Raw genomic sequence first — 20,647 nt, forward strand, 5'->3', positions numbered from 1 at the left:
GCAACGCGTTATTTTTTATTTAAATGTAACTCCGATATTATGGTCTAAAATAAAAAATATTGCGTTACTTGAAAAAGTAATCTGATTACGTGACACGTGTTACTTTTAGCGCATTACCTCCTACACCGGTTGTAAAAACCAAAACCTGTCAAGAATCGAAACCTTTGATTTCTTGAAATGTGCCGATGGACTAGCCCATCTTTTCTATTTTCAAACAGGATTATCAAATGTGAATAAATGGATGTTATCATATAGTATGTTATATTCTCCTGGCAATAAAAATGAAAGAAAACGTGAACAGAATTATTCTTCATGAAAGCAGCAAATTAAATATTGTAAAATATTTTTAATAAGAATTGCCATTTTCTATTCCATGAATTAGACGAATATAATTTGTATAATATTTGTCTCAATACATGCGTTTGAGTTTTACATGACATGCCATGCAAATCAAAACTGTAGATTACATGCTTTGTTATTAGTTATCTGTCTAGTATTTTATTAGCAGTAAATATTTGCCATTAACCTATGTTGCCCCTAAGCTGAATAACATTGATTATTTTTCCCCCAGCTATAAAGGGCACCTGCACACAGTGTGGCCAATCATTTACATTTATGCATTTGGCAGACGCTCCAAAGTGACTTAGCGCACTTAATACAGGGACAATCCCCCCAGAGCAACCTGGAGTTAAGTGTCTTGCGCAAGGACACAATGGTGGTGACTGTGGGGATTGAACCAGAAACCTTCTAATTAACAGTTATGTGCTTTTAAAAAAATAAAACACATGTACATAAGTATTCCAAATCTTTGCCAAGACACTCAAAATTGAGCTCAGGTGCAGTTGATTGGACATGATTTGGAAAGGCACACACCTGTCTATATAAGGTCCCACAGTTAACAGTGCATGTCAGAGCACAAACCGAGCCATGGAGTCAAAGGAATTGTCTGATGACCTCTGAGGTACTCTTCCTCCCATTGCTCGCTAGATAGCGTCAATGTGGTCGAACCACTTCCACTTTTCCTTGATGGTTCTGTAGTCACATTTATGATTTTTTAATTTTCCGTAACTGTTGGCAAGTCCGGTGGTAGCCGTGTGTGGCCAACAGCTGAGACACTTCCTGAAAGACTTTTCCCATTTTGAGTCATTTCGTTTGTCGCTAATGAGAGGAATGTCTGCACCTTGTTTATTGAACACAACGTGGTTTTGCGCTCAGCCATTTCTTTTTACAATTTGAAAGTCGAGTGAACAAATGATACTGCTATCGCTGTAGCCAACTTTAAAACTAGCGGGTTGATGTCCCGTGTAGCAAATCCAGTGACACTTGTAGTGACAATTCTCTCTGACCAATCAGTGATCTGCAGGGTTTTGACATCACATGTAGAATCGGCACGGCTCGCTTGGAACCTTGACCGAGGTGGTACTAAAAAAAGAATCCCGTACCAGGTACTATCCACAGTGGAAAACCACCAAAAAGCGAGCAGAGTCGAGTTGTACTGGGCAGTGGAAAAGCCCCATAAGTTTGGTGTATCTAGGACTTATGGTTTTTGCTGAAAATACACTTTTAAGGTAGAAAAAAAATAATGGTACATGGTACATTGGTACATAGTACATTTTCTTTTTCTTTTGTTTCTGCACTTTTTAATTATGCTGTATTAAACTGATTAATGACTGATGTATTCCATCCTGAAATCAGAAACTTTCCCTTTGAAATCTGAATGCAACTAGATCACACAATATAATAAGAAACATACCAAAAGGAATAAAATCATCATCATCATCGCTCTGTTGTTTCACTGCTGTGGATTCTCCTCTCATCTTCATCAGGTTCCTGCAGTCCAGAAGCTTCACTGAACACATCTTCATCTTCAATGGTATCTGCAGCATCTGCTGGTCTCCAGCGTTACAGAGAGTTGTCTGACACTCTGTGGAGGTTTGATCATCATCTTCTCCTTCTCTTTGTTGTTCCTCTGCTGTGTTTTCTTCATTTATCTCCTCCAGCTTCACTTCAATCTTCACAGGTATCTGCTGTTCCTCAACTTTACAGACAGAAGCCAGACACTCGGTGGAGGTTTGATCATCATCATCTTCTCCTTCTCTTTGTTGTTCCTCTGCTATTTTTTCATCTTTTATATCCTCCAGATTCACTTCCATCTTCACTGGTATCTGTAGCATCTGCTGTTCTTCAGTGTTACAGACAGAAGTCAGAGACTCTGTGGAGGTTTGATCACCCTGATTACCGTCAGTAGAACAGAGTAAAGTGAGCTGTGAATCCTGTGTGTCTCTGGATCTCTGTTCAGAGAGTTTGTCCAGCAGTCGCTGTGGTGTGGACTGATCTCTGCCGCTCCACACTGAATCCTGACATTCTGTGGAGGTCCCATCGGTCACACACACTGAAGATTGACAGGAAACCTTTTCCAGCTCCTGACAAACACAACACAATCACATCTGTACCGTTCATCATATCACATCATTTAAAAGCTTACAATCTCAACTTTAAGGATGAAATGAATGTTTAACCTGTAACCTGTCGTCTCTCTCCATCAGTTTTGACTTCAGTGACGTCACCTCTTTCTTCAGCTGAGATATCCAGCATCTTTAAGGAAATCATACAGTTAAAAATTAAGAGATCACAGCAAAAATGATCAGTTTCTCTGGATTTACCATTTATAGGTATTTGTTTCAGTAATGAAAATGTGTTTTATTCTATAAATTACTGATAACATTTCTCCCAAATTCTAAATAAAAATATTGTCATTTAAAGCATTTATTTGCAGAAAATGAGAACTGGCAGGTACGGATTAACCACCGGGCCGATTGGGCAGTTGCCCAGGGGTCTCTATTATAAATCCATGTAAATGTCAGCCTTATGTGAAATACCATTTGTTCGGCCAAACGAGTGTTGGACAACAGCAGCGCGAGCAAGTGACTGATGGGACAAGCTCAGGGAATCTGCGTCTCACAGGTGCAGTGCGTTTATTTGAAGGACTACAGAAAACAGCATCTGATTCACAAAACGCTTCCAAACACAAAGATAAGGTGCAGTTTACCCTGGCTGTGTACAAAGCTGATGGTTTAAATTCATACAAGCAACAGAATTTGTGCAACAGTATAAAGGACTTTAAAATGTTTAAGTCCTGCATGCATTTAATGATAAGGAGAAAGGTGCCTTAATACCCTAAATATGTGCACGGTAAACTGACAAGAGTTCAGGGAATAATGTGCATAGTGAGCTATGAGCCTAAATAGCATCAATTCCTCTTTGCAACCTGAACTGCATCAAAATGTCGATTTGTGAAAACCCTCAATGCAGCTCAACAAATGGTGAAACAGAACACAAGTGTCTAGAGATACATTAATAAATATTGAAATTATTTTTAAATTAGTAGTGTCTAAATAAATGTGACAGTCTTGCACAACGAATTGTAAAACAGAACGCAGATGGAACACAGGTGTTGAGTGTATTCACATATATTAAAGTTCTCTTAAACTTAGCACAGTGTCTAAAAATAAATTCAACTGCGCAATAAGATGAAAATATAGCTGCAAGCAGCAATGCAATTCCTCCTAAAAATGGCAAATCATTTAAAATTGATCAGTAGATAGTTGGGATTAAACCCTCCCAATGGAGGAATCCAAAAAACCTGTCTTTCTGACTTAATACTAAACGAAAGGTTTTCAGTGTACAGGAAAATCCATCATGCCGTACCTTATAGATCCTTGAGGCTTTTTTGTTCCCAATGAGAAATGAGGCATGTATATTAAGTTTCAGAAGAATTGAATAAATGGGGTGGAAATGTCATCACTTTGAAAATGGGACATTTGGGCATGGCTTGTAGCACCCCCTAAGGGTGAATGTGGGCCATTCTTGGAGTGGGGTTTCCTGTTGGCCTGTAGTATCAATGTACACAATTAGAAAATTTACCAGAAAATGGGACATTTAGGCATGGCTTGTAGCACCCCCTAAGGTCGACTGTGGTTCATTCTTTGTTTGTGGGTTACCGTTGGCCTGTAGTATCAATGTACAAAATTAGAAAAACTTTTACCTGAAAATGGGACTTTTGGGCATGGCCTGTAGCACCCCCTAAGGGCGAATGTGGGCCATTTTTTGCACAGTACTTCAGAGTGATGTCATCTTGAAAAATGTTAGGTTTGAAAAACCTTCAGTCAAAATGACATTTAATTTATTGACACATATATATTGAGGCATTGTATGCATTTACATAAATACGCCCCTTTCAGCCATTTTGTGTTGTATTAATTTTTACTAAGTAACAAATTGAAAGACATCAATTCTACACATGGGTACCAAATATCAAGTCAATTGGAGCTATGGTTTAGGGAAGATTTTTGTAGGTTTTCCCAATTTTCACTGTACAGGAAAATCTATCATGGTGGAAATTATGGGTCCTTGAGGCTTTTGTTCCCCATGAGAAATGAGGCATGTACACCAAGTTTCAGAAGAATTGGACAATTGGGGTGGAAACGATATAATTTTGAAAATGGGACTTTTGGGTGTGGCCTGTATCGCCCCCCTATGGGCGAATGTGAGCCATTCTTTGCATAGTACTTCAGAACTAGAAAAAAAAAGGTTTGTCAAGACAGACTTTGATGTTGGCTTGAGAAAGGCCGAACCTTGAACCAAGACTGGAACTCGATGATAACAATAAAACAAGATCACTTCAAAAATATGAAATATATGCAATTACTTGAAAATTATTGAAGCTCTCCATGTCATTATTCCACATACGGCATTCACTAAAATTTTCACTTTGTCCTAAGACTTCATTTTATGCATTGTACAAATAAGTGAATGTTAAAGGGTTATTTGATCATTTCCTCACCCTCATGCAGTTCCAGATGTGTATGACTTTCTTCTGCAGAAATTTAATGAAGACGTTTAGAAGAATATCTAAGCTCTGTTGATCCATTCAATGGAAGTAAATGAGAAGTGGTGAGATACAGATCAATAATAAAGTTATTTTTACTATAAATCTCTACTTTCACTATCATAAGATGGCCGTAATCCGCTAAAACCAGGGTGTAAGGTCTGACAAACAAAAGCTTAAACTTTAAAGACTGACTACTGCTTGTGGACTTAGAAAAAGTGTATTATGACTTGAACCATCAAGTTAATATTTAAAGGAAAAAAAGAGTGCCTAAAAATGCCAAAACCAAATTTAAGACGAGGCGAGTTGTCGGATATCGTGCCAGCAAACCAAACCTGCCTGGAGGGAAAGGGCGCTGGTAGCGCTGATAATACTTCAGAAATATTGAAGGAACTTAAATTATTTCGATTTTGAAACGGCAGAAAACTTTAGTGTGCTGAGGAAGGAGGTGAGTGATTTAAAACTGAACTTTGAAGAATTAAAAACAAGGGTGAATGACGCCGAACAGAGGATTGCGGATAACGAGGCCCGAAACATGGATTTGAAGGTGCTGTTTCATCTAATGCGCAAACAAAAGTACCTTGAGGAGAAGTGTGAGGGTCTGGAAGGCCGTTCACGGAGAAATAATTTAAGAATTTACTCTCTACCGGAGAAAACAGAAGGAAGTAACATGATTGAGTTTATAGAAAAGCTTATTCGTGAGCAGCTTAATATCCGGGAAGAGATTTACATTGAAAGGGCGCATCGCGCCGCAGCAACAGGTGTTTCTACGGGACGTGCCGCGGACTTCACCATATCAATTATCGTCTGTTTCCGCAGTTTTAAGGAGAAACAACGAGTGCTATATGCTGCATGGTCTCTAAAGGATATTCGGATCAAGGATCAACGGATATATTTTGATGAGGATTATACTACCGACGTTTTTAAGGAGCGTGTAAAATACAGGAGTGCAAGGAAACAAATCCAGGAGCGAAAAATCAAGTCTCGCATTCTCTACCCTGCAAAACTCATGTTGTTTCTGCAGGATGGAAAGACTAAGATTTTTGAAAATCCACGAAAAGCAGCTGAGGGTCTAAAGGACTTTGGTGTAACGATGGAAGTCCCAGGACAAGAGCCGGATTGGGACTCAGCGCTGCGGGCTGTAGGATGGCAGTCCCCCCGCAGTAGGAGCAAACATGCTCCCGCTGGGGAAATAACAGCTAGCGTTGAATCTCTTCGACTTTCCTTGGATAGTTATGAGCATGATAAGACACACGACGAATAAGGTACGTGGAGATTAGGCCTACATTGTGGCAAGCGCTAATTTGTATAATTGAGTGCAATGTCCGCAGTGTGTGAACATACCTTACAAGTTGATAATTCAGAAGGATGTGAATATGACCATGATGAACTGGACTCGGAGTCAAATTTATTTCCAAATATAAATGATATATGTAAATACTATACAGACGCAGAATTTACTAGTAATATAGAAACGGCTGGTTCATTTTCTCTTATTCATTTGAACTGTAGAAGCCTGTATTCAAATTTTAGTAAAATATATGATTATTTGAACACATTACAAAATAAATTTTGGGGGGTTGCTTTATATGTTAGTATTGATCTGAAATGTAAAATAATTGAGTGTATGACTACTGCAACAGAAGATTTAATGGAATGTTTAACTGTTGAGATTGAAATGAAGAAACAGAGGAATATTGTTGTAACATGCACATATAGAACTCCAGGGTCTAGCATTACAGCATTTAATAACAAGCTGGAGCAATTATTAGTTGGGATGAATGAAAATAAAGTATCTATAATTTGCGGGGACTTTAATATAAATCTCTTGAATGTGTCTAATCATACTGGTAGTTTAGATTTTCTTGATTTAATGTATAGCAGAGGTCTTTATCCTACCATTACTAGGCCTAGTCGAATAACTTCCAGTTGTGCCACATTAATTGATAACATTTTTGTAAATATATTTGAAAAAACGGTCAAAAGTGGTCTTTTGTTAAATGATACAACTGATCATTTACCGATTTTTGTAACTCACCTCTGTGAAGTAAAAATAAAGAAAGAAAAGTCAAGTAAAGTTATTAGGTTAAGAACGGAGGAAAGACTAAATAGATTTAGGGATGATCTTATGAAAGAACAATGGGACAATGTTTATAGTACAAATAATGTTAATAAGGCTTATGAATTATTTTTTTAAAAGTATCTATGGTTATATAATAAAAATTGCCCAATAAAAATATTGAATGATAAAGTCAGAAATAATAAAAAACCTTGGTTAACGAAGGGTATATTGAAATCGTGTAAAAATAAGAATAAGCTTTATCGGGACTTTGTAAAATATCGGACAGTAAATTCAGAAAAAAAATATAAAGCCTATAAAAATAAGCTGACTACTATAATGAGACGTGCAATGAAAGATTATTATATTAACTTGTTGATAGATAATAAAAGTAATATCAAAAGAATGTGGAAAGTCTTAAGGGAGGTTATGGGCAGTGAAATGAAATATTGTCAGCCATTATACTTAATGAATGAACAGAACGTCGAGATAAGTGGTGAAAAAATGGCTGATGAATTTAATTCATTTTTCTGCAATGTTGGTCCAAATCTTGCCAAAACTATACCACTACATAATGAAAATAAAAGCTGGACAGGTGAAAGCAGAGTCATGCAATCTCTTTTTGTTGATGAAGTTAGTGAGAGTGAAATTATTTCTATTGTCTCTAAATTAAAAAGTAAACATTCATGCGATAGTGATGGCTTAGATATGTATATTGTTAAAGAAACTATAAGTTGCATTAGTAGACCATTAAAATATATAATCAATTTGTCTTTTAATACAGGTTTCTTTCCAAATAAAATGAAGGTGGCTAAAATTATTCCCCTTTTTAAATCTGTGATAGGCATAGTCTCACAAATTATAGGCCTATATCTTTGCTTTCGCAATTTTCAAAAATTCTGGAAAAGCTTTTTGTTAAAAAATTGGATTATTTTCTTGAAAAACATTCTTTGATTCACGATAATCAGTTTGGGTTTCGAAGCACCCACTCAACAGCTATGGCTTTGATGAAAATCACAGAAGACATTACCACAGAATTGGAGAATAAAAATCATACAGTTGGTGTTTTTATTGACCTTAAATAGGTCTTTGACACTCTTGATCATGGTATATTGATATCTAAATTACAGACATATGGAATTAGAGGTGTAGTATTAAACTGGATTATTAGTTACTTAGAAAATAGACAACAATATGTTATTTAGTATTTAGGCCATGAATCTAAGTTGGAAATAATACAGTGTGGAGTCCCTCAAGGCTCTGTGCTGGGGCCAAAATTATTTACTTTATATATTAATGATCTCTGTGATGAATCAAAGATTTTACGTTTTGTTCTTTTTACGTGATCGATACAAATTTTTTTGTATCGGGAAAGAACATCAAAATATTAATAAAAACTATTGAACAAGAATTGGTTCTTCTACAGAAATGGTTTAATAAAAATAAACTGTCGTTAAATTTAAGTAAAACAAAATTTATGTTGTTTACAAATCAAAAATGCCCTGTAAATGTTCGTTTGACTTTAAATAGAATAATTATTGAGAGAGTGTCAGAATTTAGGTTTTTAGGAGTACTCATTGATGAAAAATTTAAATGGAAGTCACATATATCTTATGTAAGAAATACAATTTGTAAAAACATTGCCGTTTTGAGTAAAGTAAAGTTTATGTTAAATTATAAGGCAATGAGAATCCTATATTGTTCCTTTATTTTGCCATATTTGATGTATTGTTTGGAGATATGGGGTAATTCTTATTTCACAAATTTAATGCCCTTATTTATTTTGCAAAAAAGAGCCATAAGAATAATTAATGGAGTTGCTCCAAGAGAACATACTACAGGACTGTTTCTGGAGTCAGGACTACTCAAACTGAAGGATTTGGTTGCTTTACAAACTTTATTAGTTGTTCATAAAGCAAAATACTGCTTGTTACCGCATGGACTGCAAACTCTTTTTACTGTAAATAGTCGGACAAGCAGAAGAAATAAAGACTTTAAACACCCTTTTGCTAGAAATACCCTCAAACAAATGTGTGTTTCAGTTTCTGGTGTGAAAAGATGGAATTTTTTAGAAAATGATCTAAAATGTTGTTCAAACATTCTCCAATTTAAATACAAGTATAAACAGAAGATACTTAATTTATATAAAGATGATTGTGAAAATTGATAAAATTACAACAACAATGGTCTCGTTGTCATCATTCCATCATTGTTGTTTTTGTTTGTTTGTTTAGTGTTGTGTAAGTAGAATTAATAATAAAAAAAAAAAATAAAAAAAAATAAAGGGAAAATTGTTAAAATTGAAAGTAGATTATCTGGTCTGGGCTGTTTTGTTATTTTTTGTTGTTGTTATCTTTTGTCATGTTGGTGAGGTCATCTAATTTGTAATTTTTTTTATTATTATAAGAATGGGGTAGGAGTTTATAAGATTTTTTTTTTCTTCTTCCTACTCCTGTTCTTTTTGTCATGGAATGTATTTTTGTTGTGTATGTTGGATTTGTTAAATTGCTGTTGTGGCATTTCGTGTTGCATTATCATGAAAAGAGAATACATAAATAAATGAAATGAAATAAGCGCTCTTCTCTCTTAAGAGTTCTTTTTCAGTTTTTTTGTGATTTACATCAGACTTCCTGAGCAGGGAGGACAATTTATAATAAAAATAAATAATATATATATTAGTTGCACCACCTGTTCTTAAGACAAGATTTAACTAGTAGTTCTTAAGCTTCTCTTGGAGGTAAGCCAAAATAGTAATGTCATCTTGAAGCATGTTAGGTTTGAAAAACCATCAGTCAAAATTACATTTGGTTTATTGGTCACTATGTTTGTTCACTATTCCAGGATTAAGTTCATCCATATACCGCTTAAAATGATATTCCTGTAAACACACACACACACACACACACTTGTTGTGTTTCCATGTTTTATGGGGACTTTCCATAGACATAATGGTTTTTATACTGTACAAACTTTATATTCTATCCCCTAAACCTAACCCTACCCCTAAACCTAACCCTCACAGAAAACTTTCTGCATTTTTACATTTTCAAAAAACATAATTTAGTATGATTTATAAGCTGTGTTCCTCATGGGGACCGACAAAATGTCCCCAAAAGGTCAAAAATTTCGGGTTTTACTATCCTTATGGGGACATTTGGTCCCCACAAAGTGATAAACACACACACACACACACACACACACACACACACACACACACACACACACACACACACACACACACACACACACACACACACACACACACACACACACACACACACACACACACACACACATTGTCAAAAAGTTAATAACGCCATCCTACCCGTGTTAAAGAGAGAAAAAAACACATGGAAAAATATGCATAAAAGAATTGAGCACGTACCGAAATAAGTTCCTCTTCTTTTTTGGTGTTTTATGGCGGTTTAACAAACTTATCTTGCTGGCAAACAAACGATAGGTGCATTCCCGCCACACCGAAATAAGTTCTTCTTCTTCTTCGGAGTCATTGGCGGTTTGCAAAACAGCTCTTGATGCTTTACCGCCACCTACTGGACTGCGGGATAAACGTTCTAAAAGTAGTCACATAATATGATGTTTACCTGTATTTATCCAATAAACAGCCTTCATATTTGTACACAGATGTGTTAAAAAGCCATCCGTTTCAGTTTTATTTTGTTACAGTTGATGTTTAAACCTTTTTTGCTCACGTAACTGTCAGCTGTCATTAATTATATCCCCATTAAAATACGAAGCGTAATAAAAGTATAAATAGTATATTTGCCCTGTGTAAATAACAATATATAGGAACTGTATCTGAAATAAATAAGAGGTGATAAATAAAAAAATACTGATACAACAGTCTGGAAAAATAGACATTTGTTCATTTTAATATCATATATATATTTTGAATGTGTTGACACTTGACACCGGGCGACACACCCTGAAAACTGCACCATTAGATCTGCTTCAAGCATAAAAGTTTGTTTTATTTTTCTCTCTCTCAAATGTAAACGAGTGTAAATATCAACATCATACTGTATGTCGAAAGGACTGATGTCACGTAAAACATGAGCTCAATGATGCCATAAAATATCAGTCTGCTTTTTTTATTCCAATCGTTAATCATTTATAAATATTTAGTTTATATGTAGAGTTATGTCCTACCCGAGTTTAATGGTGCAATACTCAAATATTTAGTAGTGCATAAATTGTTACTAAGTGCCCATTTACGTCACAACTAGGCTAAGTCGTAATTTACGTATAGCTGGTGCAACCGGCCCCTGGTGATTAAATGATCAAAACCTTATTACAGTTACATTAGTGACATCAGACAAAAAACCTTATTCACAGCATCACAACTCATTTTTAATGAGATAAACAGAGAAATGTATTTTAAATTTCACTGAACAGAGAACTAAACTGTCCCAAATATGCTACATGTGTCTCATGTCAGCAGAAGGAGCGTCCTGTCCCGTGCAGTCCCATACAACATTGGATGGCCACTGAACCTTTTGATGCTTACATACAAGGCCGTTACTAGTCACAGGAGAATTAGGTGGTTGCCTCGGGCAGCACCATAGCTGAAGGGGTGGCACGGTCAAAAACGATCAAGATGGACAACATTGTTTACTCTACATTATTTTACTGAAGTGTCTAAAAGTTCTGCACAGTACTGTAAATCCACACGCACAAACATGTTTTCTCAATTAATACAAAGACCTTCCTGAAGTGTCCTTTTCTCTTTTGTGAGAAATTAACAAAAATTTGAGAGCTATTTTTCCCGGCGCCCCTCGCAGAATGTGAAACACCAAAAACACGAGGAATGTGAAAGTGATTTCTCTGTTTCTCATCCACACCTATCACATCGCTTCTGAAGATACTGATCTAACCACTAGAGTCTTATGGATTACTTTTATGCTAATTTATGTTTGTTTGTTTGTTTAGCTTTAAAATGTTGCCACCCATTCACTTGCATTGTATGGACCTACAGAGCTGAGAAATTCATTCACATCTGGGGTTACTTGAGGGTGAGTAAATAATGAGAATTGTAATTTTTGGGTGAACTATCCCATTAAGGCCTCTTGTCAGATCTGGATGAATGTGTCAATATGAAGAGAGGTTTGGAAACATTTCTAATAATTATTACAGTGAAAACATGAAAATGTCCCACAAGGACATTATATATAATGCTGAAATATAATGCCTCCTTTCGCCATTTCATAGCTTTTAAAGTCCTGTGTGGATTCTTATTTCAGTGTAGTTACAGTATTTAGATAATTAGTTCTGTACAGCAGTACCGCCGCTCTCTAAATGCAGAGTACACAACCTACGTAGGGCACCAACCCTGATCGTGGAACACTCGCTGTGTCTGAAACCGCCCCCATCCACTATATAGTGCACTATTTCAAATTTTTGCTATTTTGTAGGAGTGTCTGAATTCTGAGTGAGACACTCCTTCCCTAATTTTGTTCACTCATTCTTACCCACAATGCACTCTAATTTCAAGTGTACATTTCAAGTACAGTCGATGATGGATAATTTCCCACAATCCACCACGGGGAAGACGTATGAGCTGGGAGTTCACTGCTTCCTTCACTCCTGCAATGCTTTATTTGATTCTGAATGTAGTAAATAACTTTTTGACAAATCATTACTTGATTAATATTACATATAGACAAAACATACAGATAGATTTTAAAATGTACTCTTTATTTGATCAAACTTGTTTACTCTTTATATTAACACACAGTATATATTAAAAATGACAAACAGAAGGAAGATTTATTTATTGAAGTTTCTGCACCTTGACAGTCTCATCACGCGCAGCTGTAAACTTCCGCTCTCATAAAAGTCCCATTCAATAATCTCTCGATAAATTACACATTAGTTCAAATTAAACCCAATAATGTAATGACAGTAACGCCACACATTGTAAAGAAGTATGTATTAGAAATTTACTTGAGTGAGAGTAAAAAGTACCCACTTTTAGACATACTCTTAAAGTACATTTCCCCCAAAACGTTACTCAAGTAAATGTAACAGAGTAAATGTAACGCATTACTACCCACCTCTGATGGCGAGCCAACCGAACTAGTCTGTAACCTGTGAATTGAATCAGTTGTGCCATTAACTGGTAAGACAATTTTATTAATTCAAAAGAGTCGATTACCTGAAATGATTCATTCAAGTGGCGACCCACCATAGAAAAACCATAACCTGTTTTTAATATATCCTGGGTCGCATTTCCTTTTATGTTGCATAGTTTTGTTCATGGTTTTCAAGTACAAGGACATGTATCAAGTGACATGATTTTTGTTGTTGACGTCAACAAAAGCGACAAGACGTTTTCTCTCCCCCCCTTTTAAAAATTGATGAGCATATTTACTTATATGAGCCCATTATTATCCCATTTGTTTCCTAATTTATAACATAATTCAAACAGAACATACATATTACACAGGAGGAAAGGCCCCTTGTTGCCATGGTTAGGTCAGTGTAGCTAGTCTTAAATAATAGTAATAATAATAACAAATGATGGTATTTATGAAAAACTAAATATACTAGATGAAACGCATCTTGAAACTTTAACTAAAAATGCCACTGTTCATATAAAATGAGGTCTAATACACTCACCTAAAGGATTATTAGGAACACCTGTTCAATTTCTCATTAATGCAATTATCTTATCAACCAAACATGGCAGTTGCTTCAATGCATTTAGGGGTGTGGTCCTGGTCAAGACAATCTCCTGAACTCCAAACTGAATGTCAGAATGGGAAAGAAAGGTGATTTAAGCAATTTTGAGCGTGGCATGGTTGTTGGTGCCAGACGGGCCGGTCTGAGTTTTCACAATCTGCTCAGTTACTGGGATTTTCACGCACAACCATTTCTAGGGTTTACAAAGAATGGTGTGAAAAGGGAAAAACATCCAGTATGCGGCAGTCCTGTGGGCGAAAATGCCTTGTTGATGCTAGAGGTCAGAGGAGAATGGGCCGACTGATTCAAGCTGATAGAAGAGCAACTTTGCCTGAAATAACCACTCGTTACAACCGAGGTATGCAGCAAAGCATTTGTGAAGCCACAACACGCACAACCTTGAGGCGGATGGGCTACAACAGCAGAAGACCCCACCGGGTACCACTCATCTCCACTACAAATAGGAAAAAGAGGCTACAATTTGCAAGAGCTCACCAAAATTGGACAGTTGAAGACTGGAAAAATGTTGCCTGGTCTGATGAGTCTCGATTTCTGTTGAGACATTCAGATGGTAGAGTCAGAATTTGGCGTAAACAGAATGAGAACATGGATCCATCATGCCTTGTTACCACTGTGCAGGCTGCTGGTGGTGGTGTAATGGTGTGGGGGATGTTTTCTTGGCACACTTTAGGCCCCTTAGTGCCAATTGGGCATCGTTTAAATGCCACGGCCTACCTGAGCATTGTTTCTGACCATGTCCATCCCTTTATGGCCACCATGTACCCATCCTCTGATGGCTACTTCCAGCAGGATAATGCACCATGTCACAAAGCTCGAATCATTTCAAATTGGTTTCTTGAACATGACAATGAGTTCACTGTACTAAAATGGCCCCCACAGTCACCAGATCTCAACCCAAATAGAGCATCTTTGGGATGTGGTGGAACCGGAGCTTCGTGCCCTGGATGTGCATCCCACAAATCTCCATCAACTGCAAGATGCTATCCTATCAATATGGGCCAACATTTCTAAAGACTGCTTTCAGCACCTTGTTGAATCAATGCCACGTAGAATTAAGGCAGTTCTGAAGGCAAAAGGGGGGTCAAACACAGTATTAGTATAGTGTTCCTAATAATCCTTTAGGTGAGTGTAGATTCTACCTTTAGATTATGTCACATTTACATCCAAAGTGACTTACAGAGCACTTATTACAGGGACAATCCCCCCGGAGCAACCTGGAGTTAAGTGCCTTGCTCAAGGACACAATGGTGGCTGTGGGGCTTGAACCAACGTCCTTCTGATTACCAGATTACCAGTTATGTGCTTAGACCACTACACCACCACCACTCCACATGAAACTATAAAATTGTGTCAAAATATAACAGTTACTTTTACTCATGAAAAATCGATGTATATTTATAATGATGTATATTGAATTTTCCTCCTCAGTGCTGTTTGGCATGTCAGGGGTTCCTTTCTTTTTGAGAGATTTGACTTGACTTCCTCTGTAACGCTTTAAACTAGAAAAGTCTCACTAGAATTTAAATTGGTCACATCAGTTTTGAGGTCTGTGCTCCATAATAACGAGGGAAGCCCGGTTGTTGCGCGCACCAGAGAGAAGAGCAGATCATGATCGCGAGCTAGTTACACTCGTGCGAAAGTGCAGATGAGAATCCTTTAGCTGATTGCGAAATTATCATTAAATCTGCCGCGGCTGCCAAAATATCTTCAATGGGAGAACCATGGCATTGTTCTTTCCCTGCTGTCCACGACCCAGTCCAAATAGACCACCAGTTGAGAAACACTACTTTAACACACACTCACTTAAGTCAGACCCCCTCGCCTCTCTCTGACATTTTCTGCACTGCATGTGTGTGTTGCGCAAGTTGACAAGTCTGACAGTCGAGGAGGAAAGGAGATGTGCAGGTGAGATTCTCCGTCCGGTTGCATTTTTTTCTCAATACCATAGATAAGCAAATGTACATAATATGAAAACCATCAATTTTCATACCATGGTAAACCATGAAACCGGTATACCACTGCAACCCTACTTGATACACAATATAACACACTATATCCATCTCTGCCCAGACGTAAACCTTTTACTTGTGTTGCGTGAGGACGTGGGTAGAATGTGTGCTTCTTCTGTCGTTTCACTTTGACTCGGTTAAGCTCGGGTGATGACGGTAGGACGTTTCCTTGCTCTGTCGGTGGGCGGTACAGCGGCTGATTCTCTGAGGGTTGGCGGACATATCGGCGAAGTTGACTCGGTTGAAGGAAGAGAAATCATCTTAATATCTGCAGGAAAAAGGGTGAGACACGGATTGCTCAGCGGCCTCCTTCGGATCCGTCAGTGTACTCGTTGGAACACAGAGAAATCTCGGCTCATCCAGCGAGATGGAGATTGTATGGCCAAAGTTCAGGTATGTACGTTACTTCCTTGGGCAACGAGGCTACACCTGGGAGACGCAGGGCTGCAATTACACGTGGTGCATACTGTCGCTGGAAGCAAAGCTTAGAAGAATCTCTGAGGTATTATACTCTCGATGATGTCATGGTTGAAGGGTGTGTTCTGTTGTGTTTCATCTAACAGGAGTTGAGAGTTCAATCCTTCACAATTACATATATAGGTGTAAAGTGAGCAAGGCTTGATGGGATCTGTAGTCTGTTTGGACTCCCTTTGTTTTGTGTTATCAGGCTTTGAGTGTTCCTACAGGCTGATGTCAGGATTTATGGCTGTACTGTATGTAGGCCTGCCTTTGTCTCCTATCGGAGTACATGAGGCCCAACACTAATTTTAGTCAATTCAAACACTAGACACAACCTCAAATTATGAATGATTGGATTTAATAATGACTTCAGAAGTATGTTAACACACAGCAGGCAAGTCAATATACACTTGAAATAATCAGTTTAACAAAATATTGTATTATTTATCTTATCATTAAAGGGCAGCTATTATGGCATTTAAAATGTTCCTAATATTGTTTTAGGAGTCCCCAACAACAGTTTTACATGCATGCAATGACAAAAAACACTTTTGTTGTCTTATAATATGCATTTATGTTTACCCGATTTGCTCACCAACTCCCAAATGATTCGTTCAACGACTCATTTTTCCAAACCCCTCCTTTGAGTGACGCTAATCTGCGGTGATTGGTCAGATGACCCAGTCATATTATGTTAGCGATCATAGCCCAAAGTTCGGTGGTAAACACCCAATCAGTTATTGTTTGCGTTAGCCCAACGCATAAACATATTGATAAAGCACTGCATTACTACAAGTTATTGCTCTATTCTTTATGAAAACTCCAATAACATCGACAAACATTTCACATATTTCAAAAAAATTGACATTGTTACTGCGTAACTTACACAACACACACAAATACTTATTAAGCATGCTAAAAAACACATAAAAGCAACAATTAATAATAATACTAACAAGTTGGGATTCGGAGGAGGAAGCTGATCCAAATAAACTTGGTACTGAACCTTCCTTCAGTATCAACCGGCTCGCGAATCCACACTTGAAAGCATTCATGTTCGTAAAGCAATCGTCATTAAAATGAGGCGAACACAGCACAAGGTTCGGGCTATACTTGTGTGGTATAGTTGTAAATATAAACTCTAGCCACTGATTCTTCACATGCTCGTCCCTGGGCAGTGAAAAAAAGGTCGCTTTTGATACGCACTTCAGAACACAGCGTCTTGTTGTCGACATGATGTTTTAAAGTTTTCCCTGGTGTCTGCGTGAGTGGGCGCGGCCAATTTGATAACTTTTCGTCTTGATGTCACAACGAAAAGGAAAATGACTCATTGGAAAAACGATTCATTAAACTGACTCAAGAGGCGACTCCTACTTTTGAGAGACAATTACTTTTTTTACGGTGAACTTTCATATATAAAACTTTGCAGGATGTTTTTGTTCACTTAAATCAATGTTACACACTACACGAAAGGTAATTTTCAAAATTCCATAATAGGTGCCCTTTAAAATGGGGGAAGAGGTTTTGCAGATGCAGGACAGCATACTGGGACCTAAGAGCTGTTGGTGTGCAAGATTAGCTGCCAATAGAGCTGAACAATTAATTTTTCAAAGATCACAATCTCGATTAGATATTAAGCAATTTCGGATTCGGGGCTTAAAATCTGACGGTATCATTCGGGCTGGGAAGACGCGGACCACCCATCTCGGGTACGGGTCAGGTTTAATTTTAAGACCCCTGCAGACCTCTACTACTTAGGCAAATCTTTCCATGTTTATGTAGATTACTTAATTGGCTGAAATTCTTCCCACATGAAGAGCATTGGTGTGGTTTCTCTCCGGTATGGATTCTCTCATAAATTTTTTGGTTTTGTGGCTGAGTGAAAGTCTTTTCAAAGTGTGAGAAAAACTTCGTTTCCTTCCCCTTGTCCCCTCCCTCATCCAGGTAGACAGTGATGACCTGCCAGCAGATGGGGGGGTCATGTATTTTCAGGGTTTGTGAAGCGGTGATCGCGTAGTGGGCTAAAGCACAGAAATAGTAAGCAGAAGGTTGATGGCTTGATTCCCACAGCCACCACCACTGTGTGCACTGTAAGTCACTTTGGATAAAAGCGTCTGCCAAGTAGATCAATGTTTTTCCAGTTTGAGCACTTGTAAGGTTTCTCTCCATCGTGAATTCTCTCATGTGTTTTCAGGTGTTGTGATTGAGTGAAACTCTTTCCACAGTGTGAGCACTTGTAAGGTTTTTCTCCAGTGTGAATTCTCTCGTGTGATTTCAGGGTTGGAGAGTTTGTGAAACTCTTTCCACAGTGTGAGCACTTGTAAGGTTTTTCTCCAGTGTGAATTCTCTCGTGTGATTTCAGGGTTGGTGAGTTTGTGAAACTCTTTCCACAGTGTGAGCACTTGTAAGGTTTTTCTCCATTGTGAATTCTCTCGTGTGTTTTCAGGTGTGGTGACTGAGAGAAACTCTTTCCACAGTGTGAGCACTTGTAAGGTTTTTCTCCAGTGTGAATTCTCTCATGTATTTGCAGGTCATGTAATCGAGTCAAACTCTTTCCACAGTGTGAGCACTTGTAAGGTTTTTCTCCAGTGTGAATTCTCTCGTGTGTTTTCAGGTGTGGTAACTGAGAGAAACTCTTTCCACAGTGTGAGCACTTGTAAGGTTTTTCTCCAGTGTGAATTCTCTCATGTATTTGCAGGTTGTGTAATCGAGTCAAACTCTTTCCACAGGTTGAGCACTTGTAAGGCTTCTCATTTGTGTGAGTTTCCAGGTGTTTTCTTAAGTGTGTATCCACAACAAATGTTTTACCACACTGATCACATTCAAATGGCCTTTCCCCAGAGTGACAGTGGAGATGATCTTTAAAATGGCCTACAGATGTTAAACTTTTTCCACACTGATGGCATGTGTAAGGTCTCTCTCCTGTGTGAACTCTCATGTGTGTTTTAAGATGAAATTTATATGTAAAATGTTTTTCACAACGAGAGCAGGTGAAAGTATTTTTGGCAGTTCTTTGAGACTTTTTTGATGGGCAATTCTTTTCAGTCTTTGAACAACTCAAATAATTTTCTCCAGTTTTGAAAATATGAATTTTCTGAAATTTCTCATCCACTTCATTCAGCTCTTGAATATCCTTATTCACCTTCATCAGGTCTAAAACACAATAAGAGGGACAAATGTTAAAGACATGTTTTTAAAACACCAATTTAATTTAATACAGGAACTGCATTTCATGATTATGATTTAGATTGAATTAGCCTCAGTCACAGAAAGACAACATGATGTTGAACACAAATGAATGATTCTTATGAGCCAGCTCTGTTGAAACTACAGCGCAAAACACACAGTGCTTCCAGTATAGTCTGATGAATAAATTATTTTTCTCAGTGCACGCTTGTTTTGAGTTGATCCACGGTGAGTACAGACTCCACAACTTCAAAGATGCAAGTTGATACAACTTGAATGAAATTATTTTTATTGCTACAAAAATGTCATAAACATTTTTTGTTTCATGAATCAAACTACATGGTTATTATAAAACAAAAATGTTGTATCTTTTTAGAAATGAAGACGTCTTCTCTGCGTACACAATAGATGTAGTACATTGCACTGAGCCACTAATCCAGAGTCAGCTTTTATCATCCTATTCTCCTACTTACAGGGAGCTGTCTCACAGAGCAGGTCGGCTGCATAAGTCAATGAACTGAGCGAGTATTTCACCTGTGTATCATGTTGTGGACAGTGGAAGACTAGTCTTATAATCCCTCCGCCTAAATGCGTTTACTGATTTTTTGCACATTTGTACTCCTGATTTCTCGCAACACAGGAACTGTAGAGGTGTACAAAAGCAACGTGTTATTTTATTTTTTTAAATGTAACTCCGATATTATGGTCTAAAATAAATAATATTGCGGTACTTGAAAAAGTAATCTGATTACGTGACACGTGTTACTTTTAGAACATTACCTCCTACACTGGTTGTAAAAACCAAAACCTGTCAAGACTCGAAACCTTTGAATTCTTGAAATGTGCCGATGGACTAGCCCATATTTTCTATTTTCAAACAGGATTATCAAATGTGAATAAATGGATGTTATCGTATCGTATGTTATATTCTCCTGGCAATAAAAATGAAAGAAAACGTGAACAGAATTATTCTTCATGGAAGCAGCAAATTAAATATTGTAAAATATTTTTAATAAGAATTGCCATTTTCTATTCCATGAATTAGACGAAGTATAATTTGTATAATATTTGTCTCAATACATGCGTTTGAGTTTTACATGACATGCAAATCAAAACTGTAGATTACATGCTTTGTTATTAGTTATCTGTCTAGTATTTTATTAGTAGTTAATATTTGCTATTAACCTATGTTGCCCCAAAGCTGAATAACATTGATTATTTTTCCCCCAGCTATAAAGGGCACCTGCACACAGTGTGGCTATTCATTTACATTTATACATTTGGCCGACACTTTTATCCAAAGCAACTTACAGTGCACTTATTACA

The 20,647-nt window shown here is 37.3% G+C and overlaps 2 protein-coding genes and 1 pseudogene across 3 annotated transcripts in view; all 3 read right to left on the reverse strand.

Moving 5' to 3' along the window:
- LOC127618612 (zinc finger protein 239-like) overlaps nucleotides 1-20,647 on the reverse strand; it is a 165,226-nt gene that overhangs the window by 123,535 nt on the left and 21,044 nt on the right. The gene's annotated exons all lie outside the window — the stretch shown is intronic.
- The window catches only part of LOC127618594 (zinc finger protein 271-like), a 167,141-nt gene that overhangs the window by 122,884 nt on the left and 23,610 nt on the right, over nucleotides 1-20,647 (reverse strand). The window contains exon 1 of one of the 2 annotated variants that reach the window (XM_052091154.1): nucleotides 1,754-1,775. The exons of the other annotated variant lie outside the window; for it this stretch is intronic. The gene's annotated coding sequence lies outside the window, so the exon portion shown is untranslated. Of the gene's footprint in view, nucleotides 1-1,753; nucleotides 1,776-20,647 lie in introns of those variants that run through there. 2 annotated transcript variants of the gene reach the window in all.
- LOC127618955 (zinc finger protein 721-like) overlaps nucleotides 1-20,647 on the reverse strand; it is a 46,001-nt pseudogene that overhangs the window by 23,165 nt on the left and 2,189 nt on the right.

The sequence above is a fragment of the Xyrauchen texanus genome, chromosome 25 (assembly GCF_025860055.1).
Source record: "Xyrauchen texanus isolate HMW12.3.18 chromosome 25, RBS_HiC_50CHRs, whole genome shotgun sequence".
Taxonomy (NCBI): Eukaryota; Metazoa; Chordata; class Actinopteri; order Cypriniformes; family Catostomidae; genus Xyrauchen; species Xyrauchen texanus.